This window comes from Prionailurus viverrinus, chromosome C1, assembly GCF_022837055.1.
Source record: "Prionailurus viverrinus isolate Anna chromosome C1, UM_Priviv_1.0, whole genome shotgun sequence".
Lineage (NCBI taxonomy): Eukaryota > Metazoa > Chordata > Mammalia > Carnivora > Felidae > Prionailurus > Prionailurus viverrinus.
The window spans coordinates 186,650,274-186,667,269 of NC_062568.1; the positions used below are offsets into that span (position 1 = coordinate 186,650,274).

The window sequence follows — 16,996 nt, forward strand, 5'->3', positions numbered from 1 at the left end:
CCCCACATTGGGGATAGAGATTACTTAAAAATACAATCTTTAAATAAATAAATAAACAATTCTTAGTTTCTTTCTCTGGACACTGTGGAAAGCATAAAGATGAATCAGAAACTCTGTACCTTTCCAGGTGCTTATAATACAATGGAGTTTATCTCGGCTCAGTTTGCATTATCATTATTCTGCTGAGAACCTGGTTAATACAACTTCCAGCCAGCTTGCACTTAATAACGTTTATGGACCTATTTCTAAATCTCATGAAAGAAGTATCTGAAAAAATAATTATGACTTGAAGTGCTAGGAGAATAAAGAGAAAATTCAATACCATCAAGACTATACAGAGGCTGTGTTAGCCTCAAGGCAGCCTACAGCTGACTTTAATCAAAGAGCAGAGAGTCTTGTGATTAAGAGATCACAATCCACTCTAAAGGCAAAACACTATCCAAGAGAATATGAGTTTTGGACAACTAGGACTAGGAGAGTCACAAAGCATTAAGAACTGGAAGCACTCCCCTAGAGATCGTATCTAGCACAACCTTAGTTTTACAGAAGGGAAACAGCTCACAAAAAGGAAGGCTTTTACCCAAGATGGTGACCTAAAACTAGAGTCTATGGGGCACCTAGGTGGCTCAGTCAGTAAGTGTCCAACTCTTGATCTCAGGGTCATGAATTCAAAGCCCCACATTGGGCTCCATACCAGGTATGAAGCCCACTTAAAAAAAAAAAAAAAAGAAAGAAAAAGAAAAAGCCCTTGGTCTTCAGTGTCCCAATTCTTTCACATCATGACGCTAGCCATTTACCTGTTAAAGAACCTTAAGCCACAGGGGCACCCAAGTGGCTCAGTCCATTGAATGTCCTACTAGGGCTCAGGTCATGATCTTGTGGTTCATGATTTCGAGCCCCGCATCGGACTCTGTGCTGACAGCTCAGAGCCTGAAACCTGCTTCAGATTCTGTGTGTCTCTCTCTCTGCCCCTCCCTACTCATGCTTGCCCACTCGCTCTCTCTCTCAAAAATAAACATTAAAAAAAATTTTTTTAATAAAAAATTTAAAAAACTCACATAAAACTTAAAACCATGCAAAAAAAATACGGTATTTTGTTTAGGAAACCATACATGTTTAGTAAAAGTCTAGAAAAACACACAAGTATCATAAACACCAAAATCAGAAGCAAGGTTGAGAGAGAACATTCCCAGAAGATTCAGTTGTGGTAGCAGAGCTTTAGTTCTTAATTAAATTGACCTCTTAAATACACAGGTGCTACTTGTATTATTCTTTGTACTCTTTTGGTTACCTTCATATTGCAAGCTTTTTTTTAAAGCATGAAGAAAAAGTTTATACAACACTGAACACTGGTTGTGCTCCTTTTAGATTCACTCCCTTTCCCAGTCTCTAGAGGAAAAAAAGATTCTCTAGGATAGTGACAAAGAAGTACAAGTATTCCCACATACCTCACCAACTTCCTGGCCAAACACAGATTTTTGCAAACACTTCTAAAGCTTGAAATAAGATTCATAAAGCAGTGCTCTTAAGGTCACATCAAAGAAACAACTCCACATAGGGGCACCTGGGTGGCTCAGTCAGTTAAGCGCCTGACTTCAGCTCAGGTCATGATCTCACCATTCTTAGGTTCAAGCCCTATGTCAGGCTCTGTATTGACAGCTCAGAGCCTGGAGCCTGCTTCCTATTCTGTGTCTCCCTCTCTCTCTGCCCCTCCCCCGCTCACACTCTGTATCTTCTCTGACTCGAAAAATAAACATTAAAAAAAATTTTTTAATAAAAAAAAAAAAAGAACACATCCACATCGAAGGACAAGCACATGAAGATTTCTGTTGAATACAGGCAGAATGGTAAAGTCATGTTGCAAACACACAACTAACCTGAATTAGCATCCTGACTCCACTTCTTTGCAGGCTTGAGCAAGGTGTATAATCTAAGTTTCCTCAGCTCTAAAAAATAAATACTGTACACTAATCTTACAATCTATCATAAGAATTAAATGAACTGATGAATGTAAACCACATAGCACACCGTATTCTAAAAAGGCAGTTTGAAGAAAAAACAAAATTGGAAGGGAGAGGCTTTTTCCCCAGCAACGTGTTTACATAATTGCCAAAAAAACAAAACAAATCCTTAAAGGTAATTGTTTTCAGAATCATCTCCAAAATACTATGCTGATACACAAAGAGCTGTACAATGAAAAGCAGAGATCAGGCTAAATCCCTAGGATGTTGCCTAACTCCACATCAGGTCCAACTCAGGCACAGACTGCTGAGTGAGGGAAAAAAAAATTACACTAATTGCTATATAACTTGTAACAAGAAATGTAGTCAAGAAAAAGTTTTAAATATTTTCAACAGGAAACTAAGATTGCTCAAGAGTTACTCTAAGAAAATCTTAGTTTTGCGAACATAATGCTTTATGATAAAGAGACAAACATCAAAAAGTGTATCCAGGATTTATATATTTGAACAATGGTTTCTTATTCACTAAAAAGAATAAAGGCAGAATACAAACCCTGTATATTCCTATAGCTCTGCAGTGATACTTAATACCCAACAAGGAAACCAAAGATCCTCTCCTGAGAAAGTGCCCTCTATTCCTTGTTGGCAACTCTCAGATTAGTTACCAGAATAAGATGAGGTGAGAAGGGTAAGGTCAAAATTCCAGCTGGAATAACATACTGTACATAAAGCTACAGCTTATGTATACTTTTGACTAGCACATAAAATCCTAATTTCCGAATAACCACAGCAATAATTCAGTTGACTACATTGAAATTAAGTAACTTATCTTTTATTTACATTTATGATTCACATACTCAAATACCTCATTTATGATGAGTGTGGGTATCATTTTATCAGGAAGTTAGCACTTTGCGTTAACCATGTTAAAAAATTCTTCATTAAAAAAATTTCATTAAGGGGCACCTGGGTGGCTCAGTTGGTTAAGCTTCCAACTTCAGCTCAGGTCATGATCTCACGGTTCGTGGGTTCAGGTCCCACGTCAGGCTCTGTGTGGACTGCTCAGAGCCTGGAGCCTACTTTGGATTCTGTGTCCCCATCTCTCTCTGCCCCTCCCCCATTCATGCTCTCTCTCTCTCTCTCAAAAATAAATAAACATGAAAAAATTTTTTCATTAGGTTTCCTTCTCTGAAAGAGATGTTCAAAAATTATCAAGAGATGTTCAGGGCATCTGGTTGCCTCAGATGGTGGAGCGTGCAACTCAATCTCTGGGCTGTGAGTTGGAATCCCCACCTTGGGTGTAGAGACTATTTAAAAATAACATAAAACAAAACAAGAAATGATCATAACTGCTATGGCAAAGCATTTGCAACAGTTAAATGACACTCTTATGTATCACTCATCCAATAAATTTCAGACCCACTGCTACTGAGCCAAGAGTCCAACCATTTACTGAGAAGATTATTCACTGAAATGGCTAAACTCAAATTCAAATGGAGTTTAAAACAACTACATATGAGGGGTGCCTGGCTGGCTCAGTCAATAGAGCACGCAACTCTTGATCTTGAGGTTTTGAGATTGAGCCCCACATTGGATGTAGAGATTACTTAAAATCTTAAAAAAAAACTACATGTGAGAATTTCTAGTGTGCTCAACTAACACTGTTTTATTCAACTGTGAAAACAGCACAAGACTAGAGGGCTTTGGTTCTATTTGTGCCTAAACTTTGTGTGAGACAGGGTTTTCACTTTTACACATCCAAACTATTTAATAATAAATGACAATATGTGATTATATTAAGTTTCATAAGATATTAAACTGTACAATTTTTCACATATTCTTTACATTAATGTCAAACATACATACTGTTTAATTCTCTCAAAGAAAGGTATATTTTCATTTTAAAAATGAAAAGATGTGGGGCACCTGGGTGGCTCAGTCGGTTAAGTGTCCAACTCTTGATTTTGGCTCAGGTCATGATCTCATGGTTCATGAGACTGAGCCCCACAAAGGGCTCTGCACTGACAGAGGGGAGCCTGCTTGGGATTCTCTCTCCCTCCCACCCTCCCTCCCTCCCTCTCTCTCTGCCCCTCCCCAGCTCGTGCTCTCCCCCCAACCCCAAAATAAACAAACACTTTTTTAAAAGATACAAAAAGCTAAGCAAATATGGTCAATTCTGAAATACATCTTCTGTCGTTCTATCTGCAGCAGTGAACCACAAAGTCTGTCAGCTGAATTCAAGCCCATTATTTCTGAATAAAAGTTAAATATTTTAACGTTAGATCTAATAAACATGACAATAACAAAATGGAGACATTTTATTATCTGAGGACCCTGTCTTAATTTAGTGACCAATCTACTCCCTAGACCACTACTCTGAGCAGTATAGCACAGTGCCTAGGAGGAGAGGGTTAGAGCCACACCTAGATTCAAATCCTCTCTCTTTCCTTGGGCCTCAGCGTCATTTGTATAACAAAAAGTTCTTTACTAACCTCCCAAAATATAGGTTTAAATGACATAATGCATGTAAAGTGCTTAAATAAACATTTACTTTTGGAAAAAAAACTCAATCTATAAATGTGCTTCTTTAGTATTTAGATTGAGTTTACATCTAAGTTTGCTAAAGACATTTTACACCTGTTGTCCCAGCATATTAATAGCATTCTCTCTCAATGGTGTCCTGCTTCAAATTGATAAATTATATGGTCACAATACTAATCTGGCAAAAATCTAACTCAAGACAAACATCATTAAATCAGAGGAAAAGTGAACTATTCCAGTTAAGAAATGGCACCCAAAACCTCTCCATTCAAGCACTTACAAAGATGGTCATACTTCAGTGTGTATATTTTACCTCCCTTTCCTTCTTTCCCTGCTAAAAGGGAATCCAAAAGCAAATACTGAACTCTAGCTAACAATATGCATGTTGAAGTGTTTAGATGTGAAATGTACTGACATCTGAAACTGACTTCAAAATGCTTCAAAAATGTGGGGCGCCTGGCTGGCTCAGTCAGTGGAGCATGCTACTCCTGATCTCAGAGTTGTGAGGTCAAGCCCCAAGTTGGGCATGAAGCCCACTTAATTAAAAAAAAAAAAAAGGGGGGGGGGGCGCCTGGGTGGCTCAGTCAGTTAAGCGTCGCTCAGGTCATGATCTCACGTTCCGTGAGTTCGAGCCCCGCGTCAGGCTCTGTGCTGACAGCTCAGAGCCTGGAGCCTGTTTCAGATTCTGTGTCTCCCTCTCTCTCTCTCTGTCTCTGTCTCAAAAATAAATAAACATTTAAAAAAAAAATCACCATAAAAAAATGCTTCAAAAATGTTAAGATGAGAAATAGTCAAAAGACTTGAATAAACATTTCTTCAAAGATACACAAATAGCCACAAGCACATGATAGCCAACGTAACGGGTTTTAATTCCTACCATTTAAAACAAACAAACAAACAAACAAACACAAAATAAGTGTTGACAAGGATGTGGAAAAAATGGGAAACTAAGATTTCTATCTCCATTTGAAATTGAACAGATACTCTAAAAGGATAAGCAACTTGCCCCAGAGTCCCAGTTTAAAAAAAAAAAGGGGGGTGGGGGTGGGGGGCACCTGGGTGGCTCAGTCAGTTAAGAGTCCAATTCTTGGGGGCGCCTGGGTGGCGCAATCGGTTAAGCGTCCGACTTCAGCCAGGTCACGATCTCGCGGTCCGTGTGTTCGAGCCCCGCGTCGGGCTCTGGGCTGATGGCTCAGAGCCTGGAGCCTGTTTCTGATTCTGTGTCTCGCTCTCTCTCTGCCCCTCCCCCGTTCATGCTCTGTCTCTTTCTGTCCCAAAAATAAATAAACGTTGAAAAAAATATTTAAAAAAAAAAAAAAAAAAAAAAGAGTCCAATTCTTGGTTTGGCTCAGGCCACAATCTCACAGTTCAGTGAGTTTGAGCCCCTGCATCAGGCTCTGCACTGATGGTGTAGAGCCTGCTTGGGATTCTCTCTCTCCCTCTCTCTCTCTCTATCTCTCCCATTCTCCTTCTCAAAATAAACTTAAAATTTTTTTAAATAAAAATAAAAAATAAACAAAAAAAGGACTTCCATTTCTCATCCCCTGCATCTGATAACTAAGGCCTCTAGGTACCAAAGATCATGTACCTCTATGAGCACACTCTACTAACACCGCAACAGAAAATGTTTTGCTGAAAATACAAAAAAAAAAAAAAAAAATACAACCTATCAAACTACTTTCTTCAAACTACTTTCATGGGGCGCTTAGGTGGTTCAGTCGTTTAAACATCTGACTTCAGCTCAGGTCATCATCTTGCTACAGTGAGATTAAGCCCTGTGTCAGCTCCCACTGGGCTGGGCCTGCTTGGGATTCTCTCTCTCTCTCTCTCTCTCTCTCTCTCTCTCTCTCTCTCTCTCCCCCTGGCATGCCCTCTCTCTTTCTTTCTCAAAAATAAATAAATAACTACAACTACTTTCATGTTAGATGTATCCTCCAATACTAAGTAGCCTCCAGAGCAAAAAAGGAAGAGAACAAGCCAACAAATGAAAATATTCTCTTCCTCATTCTATAGTCATTCAATATGGCACTACATTCAAGGCCACTTTAATCACCTAATATGGCTGGCTGAATGGTCAAACAACTTGTACTTGCTAATAGTAAAATGTCCAGCAAAAACTTATGTGACAAATAATCCCGAAACAAAGGGAGAGAACAGGCAAGCTAAAATCTATGCTATGAACAAAGGAAAAACACTTAACATTAACCCAAGAATCAACACTATCACCCAAATTTTCCAAGAAAACAAGAATATCACAAATACACTTTTGCACTTTAAGTCCTTTTAAAGCAATGTTTTAAGTATTCAGCTTTCATAATAAACCAAAGAGGTTCATCTCTACTTCCTCCTTGGTTCCTTCCTGTCTACCTTTACTATTCAGAAATACCTTTTAACCGGCATCAAAGGGTGGGAAAAAAAATCACAAGTACAACAAATGAGAACGGAAATCTCTTCTATATACCCAAACTGCTTACACTGGCCTAAAGAGCTAGCATTATACACAGGAAACTTATTTTCTACATTACAAATTGCTGCAATGTTATTTTTTTTCAATAAGCACCTATCTATAAGCAGAGGAAATAAAACTGAAGACAACTACCTGCCCCCACCAAGGGTTTTACAGGTTGTGCCTTGCTTAACTAAACCATAGGGCAGAGGGAGGAGTTAGGGAATCAATGTTGTTTTAATTTTTAAAAATGAAATGTTGGGGAGCCTGGCTGGCTCAGTCAGAAGAGCATGCGACTCTTAATCTCAGGGTCATGAGTTCGAGCCCAACATTGGATATAGACTTAAAATAATAAATTTAAAGAAAAAATTTTTAAATAGATAAAAATGTAATGTTAAGCAGAACCCCAGAGTAAAAAATTAGCAATGCAGAAATGCTCTTTCCTGAGGCACCCTCCTCACTCCAAACAGTATTTGAAGTTCAGGGCAGAGCTTGAACTCACAACCCTGAGATTAAGACCTGAGCTGAGATCAGGAGTCAGATGCTCAACTGACTGAGCCACCCAAGCACCCCTCCAAATGGTACTTAAAAATCTCCCGTCCAATCTATACTTGACTAAACTTACAAAAATTCAAGAAAAGCCATCATTATCACAACTTCTACAGTTAACTCAGTTTTACAGAATAGCCTTTACAGAATGGCTTTTGAAAACAAATTTTTTTTTTAATGTTTATTCATTTTTTGAGAAAGACAGTGCGAGCAGGGAAGGGTCAGAAAGAGAGGGAAACACAGAACCCAAAGGCTCCTGAGGCTGTCAGCATAGAGCCCAATGCGGTGCTCGAACCCACAGGCTGCAAGATTGTGACCTGAGCCAAAGTCGGATGCTCAACCGATTGAGCATATCTTGCCTATTAAAATAGAAAGGGACCCCATATCTTGCCCTATTAAAATAGAAAACTCTGAGTTATTAGCCCCCCCCCCAAAAAAAAACCTACACACAGAAATTGATAGCAAAGGACTTCACACAGGCATATTAAAAACACATACAACTTTGGTTCTTATCCCTGAGGACAAGAGTCTAAAGTCTTCTAATTAGACATTCAGCAACTTCTCTTTGCTTGGTCTTCTTCTATGTTCTGAAACAGGCCCAGCTATGCAGTTACAACATTCCAGATGCTAAAAACCAAATCAGGCAGAACAAAAATGAGGACCCTGGGGGCACCTGGGTGGCTCAGTTGGTTGAACATCTGACTTCAGCTCAGGTCATGATCTTGCGGTTCGTGGTTGTTCAAGCCCCACATCAGGCTCTGTGCTAACAGCTCAGAGCCTGGAGCCTGCTTCAGACTGTGTGTGTGTATGCACATCTCTCTCTCTCTCTCTGGCCCTCCCCTGTTCCCACTGTCTCTCTCTAAATAAATATATAAATAATAATAATAGTAATAATACATGGGCAGGGGTCAGATCAATGCCTTTATGCTTTCTAAAAGCCCTTGGGTTTCTGAGTTTGGAAACAAAATAATACAATGTTCTGAATTTTATCTCCCTCACTGTCCAAAAAAAAAAAAAAGGCACCAATACGGAAAACAATTTTTTCATTTTTTTTAATGTTTATTTATTTTTGAGAGACAGAGCACAAGCAGGGGAGCGGCAGAGAGACAGAGAAACACAGAATCCACAGCAGGCTCCAGGCTGAGTTGTCAGCACAGAGCCCGATTCGGGGCTTGAACCCACAAACCGCAAGATCATGACCTGAGGTGAAGTCAGATGCTCAACCAACTGAGCCACCCAGTCGCCCCCAGAAAACAATTTTTAATGGTGATACAATGTTAAGACAGCAAAAGGACTTCCAGTGCAGGCAGTAGAGACCTATATCATATATCTAGAACAAATTAAAATGCCTACAAACAAGTAATATAAAGGTGTAAAATAATACCAAGTGACACTCTGCTCCGTGTCAGGGATACATGTCAGGCTGTGGAGAGGGCTACGACAAACTGGAGAGGACATGCCCAACCAGAGAAGATGGCTGCTGCAAAGCAGAAACACACTGCCAGAAGAGATTTTTCAAAAGCACACTGAATCCAAATTTTTACATAAAATCTCCTTGGTTTTTTAATGTTGACAACAAATTCAAATTTACAATACTGTGTGAGCCAATCAAAACACATCTGGAGATTGGATTTAGTCCATAAGCTTTCAGTTTTCAACCTCTGCCATATAAAGAAAAACACATGCTTCTCTCAGTGGTAGAGCTCTAACTCTGGGGTAGAAAATACACCCTATGCTTCCAATAACATGCTGGCATGTCAAAACACACTACAAAAAAATATGAATATACATCTAAAACCCCTAATTGCTGAAGGAAAGCAAGAAGAAAATCTTACTCTGCATTTCTACCACTAAAATAGAAACTATTTCTTCCAGTGGAAGAAAAATTAGGAAATGGGTTTTCATGAAACCGAGCTCACTAATGTTCAGCTTCCTCAGTATATGCATCAGCCCGTACCTTGCGAACAAAAAGAAACGAAAAGATGACTCCTATGGCACATTTAACTTTAAGAAAAAAGTTCCTGGAGCACCTGAATGGTTCAGTCCAGTTCTTGATCTTGGCTAAGGTCATGATCTCACGGTTCTGAGTTCAAGCCCCGTGTTCACTGGGCTCTGCACTGACAGAGCGGAACCTGTTTGGGATGCTCTCCCCCCCTCCCTCTCTCTGCCTCTCCCCTGTTTGAGCTCTCTCTCTTTCCCTCCCTAAATGAATAAACATTAAAAAAAAAAAAGTTCCCATAAAAGACTAAGAAATGGGGCACCTGGCTGGCTCAGTTCTTGGGGCGACTCTTGATCTCAGCATTTTCAGTTTGAGCCTGACGTGGTGTACAGAGGTTACTTTAAAAAAAAATTAAAAAATTCTTGAAGAAAATCAATCTTTTAGAAAAGGGTACCCGTGACGCTGAACTCTCTTGGTAACCCTTGGGCAATTACTTTTTTATGGGTTATAAACCAGCATAACAGACTCTAGAGCAGTGGTTCTTAAACACTGAAACTAATGAATAAGATGGAACATATTGAACTTTGAGGAAATACACTCCCCCACAAAAATTTTACGGAGCTCACGGGCCCCCTACAGTACATGGACCACGGATTAAGAATGGCCTGTTCTGGGGCCCCTGGGTGGCTCAGTCAGTTAAGCATCTGACACTTGGTTCTAGCTCAGGTCATGATCTCATGGTTCGTGGGTTCAAGCCCCACATCAGGCTCTGTGCTGATGGTGCGGAGCTGGCTTGGGATTCCCTCTCTCTGCTCCTCCCCAGCACTGCTCTCTCTCAAAATAAATAAACTTAAAAAAAAAAAAAATAGAAAAGAATGGCCTGTTCTAAACATTAAACCTACACCGTCTCCAAACTCCTCCCTTCTTCCCACCAATACATCTCTATTCTATCCCTCTACTTAAGCAACTACCACGTCCAGCCTGGACCAATACAACAGCCTCTTAAATGTTATCCCCCATAATCCATCTTCCACACCTCTACAAAAGTGATTTTAAAATATAAATCAGAAAGCTTTGATGGCTTCCACAAACAACCTTACTGTCCATCTGTTCAGTAACTACTCTGTGTATCAACTACTTTCGGCCTCTTTTCAGTTCTGAAAGCGCACTAAATTTTCGCCTTCAAGTTTCAGCACTTGCTGTTACCTCCACCTAGAAATGCTCTCTCCTACAAAACTGGCTCCTCGCTCTCACCCAAAAGAACTTCTCTGACCATCCTTAAGTCTCCCTTGTTAGCAAAGAGTCCCCTGCTAGGGATCTCCACATTACTTTTCTCAATCTGTCATTTATTTGCTTACCTGCTATATCTTTCCCCCACTATACTGGCAGTTCTCCAAAAGCAAAACCCCTTTGTCTCACATGCCCCTGTACTCCCAGAGCCTAGCACAGGAGCCGGTAGACGGTACGTCCTCAGGCACTATGTACTGAATCAATCTTAGATGTTTACAGAATGACCATGTGAAGCAATCCATCAAAATCTAGTATCTGAGAGACGAGCATTAACCACACTTCCTTCAACTCAGGATGTCAACGTGCCCAAGAGAAACAGCCTAGCATCTTAAGATTCTCAGTGATTGAGACTATCCAAAGAAATAAATAAATAAAATTAATCATCTGCCTCCGCTCCCTCTCAGGCAGCCTCATCTTCTTCCATCTCAGCACTAATCTGCGCTAATCTCAGAAATATTCCAAGCTTCCTCCCTGCAATCGCTCAGTACAGAACAGGACACTCACTCTTTTTATAATCCATGATTTCAATGGCTAAATCAAATTCAAAAAGTATCTGTATGTGGTGGCAATGCTAATGAAATATGCTAAAGAACTATTTTTGCTGTAGTTCTTCTACACCACCACTAAAACTGGACTGTACTTCATCCGCAGACTAAAAACATCAGTCCTCAAAACCGGAGATCTTTCACTGCTGCCAAAAGGTTTAAAGAACAAAAAAATAAGTCTATATTGGACACAACGATTATTAAACAGTGTTTTATGAAAACTTCAATTCACCTATTACAAGATACAATCAAGCCTGACTGGCTACAGAATAAACTTGGTTTCGGTATTGCTAAAGTCTGTGCACTAGTTCACAAAGCAGAATTCCCAAGAAAGAGCAAACTAAGCCCCATTTGCTCCAGAAGTTTTTCATGGCAGGAACCACTTCTGACTTCAACAGGCTACTGTTGGGACACCTCAAGCTGTCCAGATAGCCTAACAGACAATAGTTGCATAAACAAAAAAGGGGAGGGCCATCCGAAAGGAAAGGAAAATGATAGTGTGACACATGCCTTTCCACTCTGGGCCCACACTGGAAATCCTGTAAGCGATGAGGATAATAATAATGGCGTTTAATACATGCCAGGTAATGAGCGAAGCGGTTTTCAATTTAATCTCACTTAATCTTCACAAAAACTCTATAAAATAACCCCGTTACTTACCGCTATTTTGCAGATAAGGAAACCGAGGCACCTAGAAGGGAAGCCCCTTGACCTAAAATAAAAAGCTAACAGAACCAAAATTTGAACCCACGAAAGCTGGCTCCAGAGTCCATCTGTTATGCTGCCACCAGAAGCTTCGTTGGCTCTCGCCCGCCAGGCTCTACCATACTGAGGCTTCTCCTTCAATCCAATTAACAATCCCTCCGTAAACACCCTACTACCATTGATGGCTTCGAACTTCTGGGCACCAGCGCTACTCGCCAGCTTCTGCCAAGCTCCACCCCTAAGATTTAGAAAAGCAGTGAGAATAGCTGATAAAAGTTGCTGAAGTGCTAAGGGAGGCAAAGAAAATTGCCTTCTACAAGCAGAACACACGCCAATTACCACTGGAATGCATATCGGCTTCACCTCCACCCCAAGAGACTGAAATAAAAGTGGGCGCACAAATGTTCCCGTAGCAGATAAATTTGGACTATGCCTCCTCTGGCCGCAAGGCAAAAAAGAAGGACTAACATTTACTGAGGGCCAGCCACATGCGCCCTAGGAGAAGGCAGAACCAGGCCAATGGAGACCGAGGGGAGGGGGAGGGGGGCTGGGTTGCACTCAGAGAGTTCGGGGAAAAGAAAAAAATCCAAATGATGGGGTTCCTACGGCCAAAGGGAGAGCTGAAGGATGTGGAAGCCTCTCCCTCACAGCTTACGAGGAGGAAAAAAAAGAAGTACGAGCTGCTCTCGAGAAAAGGAGGACTAAAGCGTCGGGAGCTAGGCCGAAGCGAGGGGAAGCCCTGAAGGGCGGGGAGGGGGAGGAGCCGAGAGAGTGGGGCCCGCTCAGAGGCCTGGGGGTAGGCGCGGGGAAGCGGCTCCGCGCCGGGCCTGCCGGGGACCCTGACCCAGCCGCCGCGGAGAAAAGACAAAAACGAAAAAGACTGGAGCTGGCGGAGCTGCCCTAATCCCCATCAGAGGCCCTCACTCACCTGGGCCCACCGCAGCGATCGCAGCTGCAACCTCGCAACGGCACAACCGGCCCGAACCTCGCCCCCGCCCGACAGCGCGCCCCGCGTCCCCGCTCTCCGACGGCGGTAGCTGCGGCGTCGTCCCGCTGCCTCCTGGGAAATGTAGTGCTAGGCCCGCCCCTCCTCGCCAACTTGCCGGCCGGCTTAACTACGTTTCCCACCAGGCAAGGCGAGCGTTGGGCCCGCCGCTTTGCGTCACGCGCCAGGTTGTCGGCAGTCACGTGGGTTGCTCCGTTCCATCCCCTCCCCCCGCCTGGGTGGCCTGGGGAAGAAGGAGGGAGGTGGACGGAAGGGGCGGGGGCGTTGCTGACGCCACTACCCCCACCATTTTGGAACCAGCCTGAAGGGAGGGCCTGAGCCCCACCCACTCGCGGCCTGCCTTCGTTGTGGTGGAGTCTCTGAGCTGGGAATTAGGGTCGCCAGGCTTTCCGTCTCTTCCCTGCTACCTCTCGTTTTGTGACCTTGAGCACATCGCCTCCCCTCAGTGAGCCTTGGTTTCCTCCCTTATGATACGAGACGGGTAATTTCTATCCCGCAGAGTTGCTGCGAGAGTCCGACAAGTAAAGCACATGAAAGCGGCTTGTACCCTGAAAGCAGCGTGACTCAAAATGGAGCTGTTTTTATTGTGATAGCGTGACCTCTATGGGAACCCCAGGAGCCCGATGGGTCAAGCTACGTCCGGCCTCATCTCCCGCATCCCCTACCCCCACTCCCCCACCCCGGCCTATGACTGTGGGAGCACAGAAAGAGATTTTCTAGAAGAGTAGTCCCGTGAAGCTTGTTAAAATGGATGCCACTCACCTATTAAACCAGAAGTTTCCCAGGAACTATATAGGCTTGGAATCTGTGTTATAAGCAACTCTCCAGTGATTCTTATGCACCTACAAGCTTGAGAGGCACTGCATTTATCAGGGTTTCGCACATGCTTGTTTCCTCCAGAATTACTGCACTAGTGAACTCCAACCTTAAAGACTGGCTCAAATGTCACCTCTTCTATGAAGCCTTCCAAGTTTACAAGCTCCTCACTATATGTATTCCCACAGTAGCTTCGCACCTTATTCTATAATTATCAAGGCCTGTGTTTGTCTCCCCCACCAAACTGTGAGCTCTTTGAGAACAGAGATCGGTTTTGGTGGATTTCTGCAACCCCAGGGCAAAGTAAACATGACTAAATATTGAAGAAATCTACTGTTCTTTCTGCAACGAAAGCTCACCAGGCTCCACTCAACTTTCAGACCGTGCCACATCAGCCCTCACCCTTACTGACCTCAGCAGCAGTATTTCCAGGCTGCTTACTCTTTCTTCCTTCTTTGAGCACTTCCCTGCATGTTGTGTAATGTTTCTTGAAAGGTTCTGATTCAACTTAATTTTCAATTCACAGATTTTCTGAGTGTCTGTTACATGCCATACCCAGTGCAAAATACTAGGAACACGATGGTAAATTAGAGGGATACAAAAATGCATAGTCGTTCCCCTTGGTTTCTGAAATACTCTGTTGGATCTCTTCTTACCTCTCTCCCACCTCTATCCGTTCCCTGGCCCAAAACTTACCCCACGGTTCCAGCCTCCTCCCTCTCTTTTCATTCAGCCTCTCCTCGCTCCTTGAGTGATCTGGCATACTCGGGTAGTTTTCTGTCTCTGCTGTGCGTTTTACTCCCTTAACATGTTCGCATCAACTCAGACTGTTTCAGATGTGTAGGAGTCCCCATACCTTGGTATCTCAAACTAATCCTGCTGAAGACTGAACTCTTTTTGCCTCCAATACATTACCTAATTGTGTAGTTAATTGTTTATGTGTCTGTATTCTCCACTAAGCTTTGAGCTCCTCTCATGAAAGAGAACATTTTAGGGGCACCTGGGTGACTCAGTCAGGTAAGCATCCAACTTCTGCTCAGGTCATGATCTCATGGTTCGTGAGTTCAAGCCCTGAGTCAGGCTGTCTGCTGCCCAGCACAGAGCCCGATTTGGATCCTCTGGTCTACCCCCCATCTCTCTCTGCCACTCCCCTGCTCACTCTCTCTCTCTCAAAAATAAACACTAAAAAAAAAAAAAAAAAAAAATTTTTTTTAAAGAACATCTTTTCACGGCATTCATTTGAGTCAGGCCTTGTACTAGAAGCTCAGGAGGAAAATGACAAGCAAAACAAATGTGGTCCATGCCTTCACAGAGCTTACTTCTAACTGGAAAGACAACATTAAGAAATCTATTGTTGGGGGTCCCTGGCTAGCTCAGTTGGTAGAGCGTGTGACTCTTGATCTCAAGGTTCAAGCCCCATGTTGAGCTTAGAGATTACTTAATTTTAAAAAAATTATTTGGGGGGAGGGGGCAGCTCCTGGATGGCACCGTCGGTTAAGCATCTGACTTCAGCTCGTGTCACGATCTCATGAATCGTGATTTCAAGAGCCGATCTCATGAATCGTGATTTCAAGAGCCGTATCAGGCTCTGCGCTGACAGCGTGGAGCCTGCTTCGAATTTTCTGCACCCCCCCCCACCCCTCCCTAGTTTGTGCTCTCTCTCTCTCAAAAATAAATAAGGATTTGGGGACACCTGGGTGGCTCAGCCCATTAAGCTACCGACTTTGGCTCAGGACATGATTTCACAGCTGGTGAGTTGAAGCTTGTGAGTTTGAGCCTCACATTTGACTCTATGCTGACAGCTCAGAGCCTGGAGCCTGCTTCCAATTCTGTGTCTCCCTCTCTCTCTGCCTCTCCCCTACTTGTGCTCTCTCTGTCTCAAAAATAAATAAACATTTTAAAAAGGTTTTTTGTTTTTTTTTTTATTAAAAAAATAAACATTTGGGGCACCTGGGTGGCTCAGTTAAGCATCCAACTTCGGCTCAGGTCATGATCTCATGGGTGTGCAAGCTCAAGCCTCACATCAGGCTCTATGCTGATAGCTCAGAACCTGGAGCCTGCTTCAGATTCCCTCTCTGCCCTTCCCCTGCTCATGCTCTGTCTCTCCCTCAAAAATAAACAAACATTAAAAATAATTTTAAAATAAATTGGGGCGCCTGGGTGGCGCAGTCGGTTAAGCGTCCGACTTCAGCCAGGTCACGATCTCGCGGTCCGTGAGTTCGAGCCCCGCGTCGGGCTCTGGGCTGATGGCTCAGAGCCTGGAGCCTGTTTCCGATTCTGTGTCTCCCTCTCTCTCTGCCCCTCCCCCGTTCATGCTCTGTCTCTTTCTGTCCCAAAAATAAATTAAAAATGTTGGAAAAAAAATTTTAAAAAAAATTTTTTTAAATAAATAAATAAGCATTTTAAAAATTCAAAAGAATATTCTTGCATCAAGTGTCTTTAAAAAAAAAAAAAAGTCTGACTCTTGGTTTCAGCTCAGGTCATGATCTCACAGTTCCTGGGATCGACCCTGGCATAGGGATTTGCACTGGCAGCATGGAAACTACTTAGGATTCTCTGTCTCCCTCTCTCTCTCTCTCTTTGTACCCCTCCCCTGCTTGCACTAGTTCTGGCATGTGTCCATGCGTGCTCTCTCTCTCTCAAAATAAATAAACATTAAAAAAAATTTTAAGTCCATTGCAAAAAAAAAAAAGTCTACTGCATGCATGATTAATTATCACTGTGATAAGTGCAACACAGGAAAGTATGTGATACATGCCATTGACAACATAGAACAGGGGTTGGCAAATGATAGGCTACAAGCCAATTCTAGCCCTCCTCCTGTTTTGGATGGCCAGAAGCTAGGAACTGTTTTTACATTTTTTTAAGTTCTTTTTTTTTTTTTTATTCATTTATTTTGAGAGAGAGAGAGCAAGTGTGACCAAGGGAGGGGCAGAGAGAGAGAGAGTCCCAAGCAGTCTCCACACTGTCAGCACAGAGCCGAATGCGGGGCTCAAACTCATGAACCTCGAGATTGTGGCCTGAGCTGAAATCAAGAGTCAGATGCTTACCCAACTGAGCCACCCAGGTGCCCCTGTTTTTACATTTTTAAATGGTTGTAAAAAATCAAAAGAAGACTAATATTTTGTGACATGTGAAAAGTACATATGAAATTCAAAGTTCAGCATTCATTCGTTCATTATGTATTATCTATGGCTG

The 16,996-nt window shown here is 42.5% G+C and overlaps 1 protein-coding gene across 3 annotated transcripts in view; it reads right to left on the reverse strand.

Moving 5' to 3' along the window:
• THRAP3 (thyroid hormone receptor associated protein 3) overlaps positions 1-13,035 on the reverse strand; it is a 76,420-nt gene extending 63,385 nt beyond the window's left edge. For 2 of the 3 annotated variants that reach the window (XM_047870713.1, XM_047870711.1), the window contains exon 1: positions 12,905-13,035. The gene's annotated coding sequence lies outside the window, so the exon portion shown is untranslated. Of the gene's footprint in view, positions 1-11,931; positions 12,709-12,904 lie in introns of those variants that run through there. The other variant, XM_047870712.1, reaches the window with a different exon arrangement.
• Positions 13,036-16,996: the final 3,961 nt, after the last annotated feature.